Source organism: Chiloscyllium plagiosum, chromosome 28, assembly GCF_004010195.1.
Source record: "Chiloscyllium plagiosum isolate BGI_BamShark_2017 chromosome 28, ASM401019v2, whole genome shotgun sequence".
Lineage (NCBI taxonomy): Eukaryota > Metazoa > Chordata > Chondrichthyes > Orectolobiformes > Hemiscylliidae > Chiloscyllium > Chiloscyllium plagiosum.
This window is the reverse complement of record NC_057737.1, coordinates 6,734,280-6,740,279: the sequence shown is the minus strand read 5'-3', so window position 1 is coordinate 6,740,279 and position 6,000 is coordinate 6,734,280. Positions and strand designations below refer to the sequence as shown.

Genomic DNA, 6,000 nt, shown 5'->3' with positions numbered 1-6,000 from the left:
AGGAAGAATCTAAAGAATTTAAAGCATAAACAAAAACCCTGAACTAAAACTAAAACTGAAATGTGAAAATCTGAAGTAAAATCAAACGTGGAGAAATTCAGTAGGTCTGGCAATATCTGTGAAGATTAGATTCCCTCTAGGGTGGAAACAGGCCCTTCAGCCCAACCAGTTCAAACCGACAATTTGAAGAGTAACCCACCCAGACCCATTCCCCTACCCAATATTTACCCTTGACTAATGCACCTAACATTGTGGGCAATTTAGCATAGCCAATTCACCTAACCCGCACATCTTTTTGAATTATGGGAGGAAACCCACGCAGACCCAGGGAGAACTTGCAAACTCCACACAGACAATCGATGGAGGTAGGAATCGAACCTAGTCCGTGGCGCTGTAAGGCGGCAATGCTAACCTGTGCCGTCCCAAGGAGTTAATAAAAAAGGAGTTAATATTTCAAGCCTGATAATGACTACATCAGAACCCATATTCTGAAGCTTATTAATAGAGTAAATTAAAACTATTTTGGATTTCCAGCATTGCTGTATCTTGCTTTTATTACAAAGTTAATAAAATTGATTTACAATCAAACAAAAAAAAACAGAAAAACTCAGCAGCATCTGTGGCGGGGAAAAGACAAAACTTAACAGTTTGAGCCAAGTACAACTCTCCTTTAGACAGTACATTTGGATTGGCTCAGGCTTGAAGGGCCTGTTCCTGGGCTTTGATCAAGATGGGGGAAAAGTACATCACTCTCTTTGTAAACTAAGTCTTTGCAAAGTTTGGTTCCTCAAAGTCTCGTTGTAACTTTCACCAACTGGGCTGCATGAACTTCGTTGCTAAGCATTGTATCCTTTCTGCCCGGAGTCGAAGACCATAAGACATAGGAGCGGAAGTAAGGCCATTCGGCCCATCGAGTCCACTCCGCCATTCAATCATGGCTGATGGGCATTTCAACTCCACTTACCCGCATTCTCCCCGTAAACACATCAATTATAGTAGCTATGGAAACAGGCTTTAAATTGTCGCGATAACTCCTCTGAGTAGGAGGTGCCCAATAGAGGGTAGTTGCTAAACAGCCTGAGCCATCCACGTTATGATTGGCCAACTCGAAAGAGCAAGCAATGGTGGTTGGTTGGGCCATGTTCAAGCTGCCCCCACGTGGTGTGACAGCGAGCAGGCGGGGCCAGATCTTTGGGGGCGGTGGCGAGCCATCCGCCTCCTGATTGGCTGCCTCGTCTCCCCGGGTGACCAAACGGTCGCCTGCGCTTTTTGAAGAGGCGCGGGGTTGGGGAGGTATATAAAAAAATACATTACGAGAAGCGCAAAAAAGAAGTAAAACAGCGATCGGTGAATGAGTAATCCAGTTCAGAGTGAGGGGAGAAAAGTAGTGTGACAGAAATAGAGAAAAAAAACCCATAAAACGTTGAAAGGTGGTTGGGGGGGGGGGGACCGGATCTACCGTCAGATGCACCGACGCCGGTCAGTGGTTTCTGCAACCGCTTTAGGCCGCAGGCTGAGGCCTACGCACATCCTCCTACACTCACACACAAACCCCAGGGATAACGTTACACTTTACAGGAGCAATAAAATCCTCAGTGACGCTGAGCGAGGGACAGCAGCATCATTATTACCCTGGATTGGACGACTACCTGTGAGTTGAACTGCATGTTTAATTGTTTTATACAATGGTGGTGTGGCCGAGGAATGTGGAATTCCAGCCTTTTCTTCCAGTGTAAATCAGTTTCAAAGTCAATAATCGGTTTTCCTTGCTTGTGCACGGGGGCAGTCTCTCCCACATAGGAAGGATTGTGTTGCTAAAACAGAAGAAAGAGCATTGTGTTGTGCTTAGTGCCTACCCAGCCCCTATTCTCTGCATCCAGGCTAGCATTAATTCGGGAATTAGTGATAAATCCCCAGTGCACCCAGTATGGTGTGATGTGCCGAGGAAATGGATTGTCTGCAGGCACATGAATAAGCACGGAATTGTACAGTATTTTTCTGCCAGGTCTGTAAAGGCGCCTCTATCAGCTCTTTTACAACAGGCCTGTAATTCTCGTTTTTGAGTATATAAATCATTTCCTTTTGAAAGCTATAATTGAATTTCCTGATACCATCAATTCCAATGTTGCATTTCAGATTGGTTTAATGTACCGTGTAACTGTTCCTTTCCTCCCTTTTCATTTTCATTGACCAGTTATCTTAAACTTTATAGTCTGGTAATGCAAATAAAATGAAAGAACATAGAATGTAGAAAAGTACAGCACAGAACAGACCCTTTGGCCCACGACGTTGTGCTGAGCATTAATCCCAATGTAAAATAAAATAACTTAACCTATGCACCCTTCATAGATTAGATTAGATTCCCTACAGTGTGGAAACAGGCCCTTCGGCCCAACAAGTCCACACTGACCCTCTGAAGAGCAACCCACCCAGACCTATTCCCCTACATTTACCCCTGACCAATACACCTAACACTATGGGCAATTTAGCATGGCCAATTCACCTGGCCTGCACATCTTTGGATTGTGGGAGGAAACCGGAGCACCCGGAGGAAACCCACACAGACATCGATAGAATGTGCAAACTCCACACAGACAGGTGGGAATCGAACCCAGGACCCTGGTGCTGTGAGGCAGCAATGCTAACACTGAGCACCGTGCCACCCTCAATTCCTAGCTTTGAAAGCTTCCATCAAATCTCTCCTTAACCTCTGTTCTAATGTTGATAGCAGATTTTCTGGATTCTATGTAATTGAAGTCTTATTGTTGCTACTATTCTAATAAATCTCTTTATTTTCTCTAAGACCTTGGCATCCTACTTCTGGGTGTGCAGTTCAGAATCTGATATTTTGGCTGAAGCTTAACTTGTGACTTATAAACGTTAGTATATTTTTCATCATTTATTGTCTTGATGCCTAAGGCAGCATTTATTGCCCATCCTTAATTATCCTGGAGAGATGGTGGTGATTTGCCTTCTTGAAACACTGTAGTTCTTGGGATGGAGAGACATCCATAGAAAAGGAGTTCCAGGATATGGACTCTGAAACGTTTTAAAAATGAACAATATAGTTGCAGTTCAGGATAAGGCTGACTTGAAGTAGTAGTGTTCCCATGCATATATTGCTTTTGTCCTTTTTTGTTTAGGTGGAAGAGGTCGTGAGTTTGGAAGGTGCTGTCAGAGGAGCCCTGGTGGACTAATGCTTTGGATCTTTGTTACACACTGTTGCCGCTGTGCTACTGTGATTAAGGGAGTAAATGTTGGAGCTTCCAGGCAACTGAGTTGCTTTGTCCACGATGGTGTCAAGCTTCTTGTATTGTTGAAATTGTACCTATCCAGGCAAGTGGAGGAGATTCCATCAGACTCTTGACTGGTGTGCTTTGATGAGTTAGATTAGTTACTGTCTAAACTTCTAACTTCTTTCCTGTGCAGTTTCTGGTCTATGGTAGTCCCTCCCCTCAGATGTTGATACTGGTGGACTTGGAGATTTTAAGGCCATTGACTGTCAAGGAGTGATGGTTAGGTCCTCTTTTGTTGGCACATATGGTGGTTGTCATTGTTTGGCACTTAGCACCCCAAAGCTGGATGTTTTCACATCTTTTTGTGGCGGACACTAGACTGCTTCAGTATTTGAATAATAAATAGTGCTGACCATTGTGCAGTTATCAGTGAACATCTTTTTGGAACAGTTTGTGGTGGACCCAGAACAGGCAATGCTGGATTTAGTGTTGTGCAGTGAGGCAGACTTGAAAGGGGAGCTTAAGGTGAAGGAACCCTTTCGAGACAGTGGCTATAATATGATAGAACTTATTGTGTAATTTGAGAGGGAAAAGGTGGAATCAGATGTAACGTTAGTACAGTTGAATAAAAGTAACTACGGAGGCATGAGGGAGAAGCTGACCGGATTTGACTGAGAGGTGCTTAGCAGGAAAGACAGTGGAACCGCAATTGGGAGTTTGGGAGTAATTCAAGACACAGCAAATTTATTGAGGAAAAAGAAGCGTACAAAAAAGGAGGATGAGCCAACCATGGTTGACCAGGGAAGTCAGGGACAGCATAAAAGCAAAAGAGAAAACATATAATATGGGCAAGGGCAATGGGAAGCCAGAGAATTGGGAAGTCTACAAAGACCAACGGAGAACAATGAAGAAAGAACTAAGGAAGAGAGGATTATGTATGAGGGTAAGCTAGCTGATAATATTAGGAAAAATTGCAAGAGTTTCTTTAGATATATAAAGGGTAAAAGAGAGGCACAAGTGGGCACTGGGCTGCTGGCAAATGATGCTGGAGAAGTACTAATAGGGAACAAGGAAAGGCTGAGGAACTGAATCAGTACTTGCATCAGTCTTTATGGTGAAAGACATGAGTAATATCCCAAATATTCAAGAGTCGGGGGCAGAGATAACAATGGCAGCCATTGTGCCAAAAAACAAACTGAAAAGGCTGAAAGTGGATAAATTGCCTGGACTAGATGGGTTTTACCCTCGAGTTCTGAAGGAAATAGCTGAAGAGATAGTGGTGACTTTAGTAGTGATCTTTCAGATATTACTGGAGTCAAGGAAGGGTCTTGGAGAACAGTAAAATCGCTAATGTAAACCCTCTGTTTAAGATGGGAGCAAGGCAAAAGATAGGAAATTATAGACTGATTAGCCTGACCTCAGTCATTGGTAAGGTTTTGGAGTCCATTGTGAAGGATGACATTTCTGAATACTTGGAATTGCATCATAGGGTAAAGTCAGCATGGGGGTTTCATCAAGGGGAAGTCATACCTGACAAATCTGTTAGAATTCTTTAACAAGGTAATGAGCACGTTAGACCAAGGAGAGCCAATGAACGTCATCTATCTGGACTTCCGGGGACCTTTGATAAGGTGCCACACAGGAGGCTGCTGAGTCAGATAAGGGCCCATGGTGTGAGAAGCAAGATACTACCATGGATAGAGTATTGGCTGTCTGGCAGAAGGTAGAGAGTGGGGATAAAAGGATCCTTCTCAGGATGGAATCCGGCGACTAGTAGTGTTCCACAGGTTCAGTGTTTGGGTCACAACTTTTCACTTTGTACATTAATGATCTTGATGAAGGAACTGAGGGCATTCTAGCTAAGTTTGCAGATGATGCAAAGGTAGGTGGAGGGGCAGGTAGTATTGAGTGGAGGTTGCAGAGAGCTTTAAACTGGTTAAGAAAGTGGGCAAAGAAGTGGCAGATGAAATATAACAGGGAAAGGTGTGAGGTTGTGCACTTTAGTAGGAAGAATAGAGGCATGGACTATTTTCTAAATGGGGCGAAAATTCGGAAATCTAAAGTGCAAAGGGACCTGGGAGTCCTTTGGTTTCTCTTAAGGTAAATTGCAGGTTGAGTTGGTAGTTAGGAAGGCAAATACAAAGTTGTCATTCATCTCAAGAGGACTAGAATATAAAGCAGGGATGTATTTCTGTGGCTTTAAGGCTCTGGTCAGACCAGAGTACTGTGAGCAATTTTTTTCTTGATTCCCTACAGCATGCAAACAGGCCCTTCAGCCCAACAAGTCCATACTGACCCTCCGAAGAGTAACCCACCCAGACCCATTTCCCTATCCTATATTTACTATGACTAATGCACCTAACACTGTGGGCAATTTAGTATAGCCAATTCACCTGGCCTGCACGTCTTTGGATTGTAGGAGGAAACCGGAGCACCCAGAGGAAACCCATACTAACACAAGGAGAATGTGCAAATTCCACACAGACAGTTGCCCAAGACTCAAATTGAACCTGGGTCCCTGGTGCTGTGAGGCAACAGTGCTAACCACTGAGCCACCATGCCGCTTTTCTGGGTCCCATACTTCAGGAAAGATATGTTGGCCCTGGAGCAGGTCCAGAGGAGGTTCACAAGAATGATCCCAGGCAGGAAAGGCTTAACATATGATAAATGTTTGAGGACTCTGGGACTATACTGGATGGAGTTTAGAAGGATAAGGAGGGATCTGATTGAAACTTACAGAATACTGAATGGTCTGAACAGAGTG

The 6,000-nt window shown here is 43.9% G+C and overlaps 1 protein-coding gene across 3 annotated transcripts in view; it reads left to right on the top strand.

Annotated features, from left to right (window-relative positions):
* Nucleotides 1-300: 300 nt before the first annotated feature.
* trim37 (tripartite motif containing 37) overlaps nt 301-6,000 on the top strand; it is a 103,636-nt gene continuing 97,936 nt past the window's right edge. For 2 of the 3 annotated variants that reach the window (XM_043718165.1, XM_043718163.1), the window contains exon 1: nt 301-1,651. The gene's annotated coding sequence lies outside the window, so the exon portion shown is untranslated. Of the gene's footprint in view, nt 1,652-2,803; nt 2,880-6,000 lie in introns of all 3 variants that reach the window. The other variant, XM_043718164.1, reaches the window with a different exon arrangement.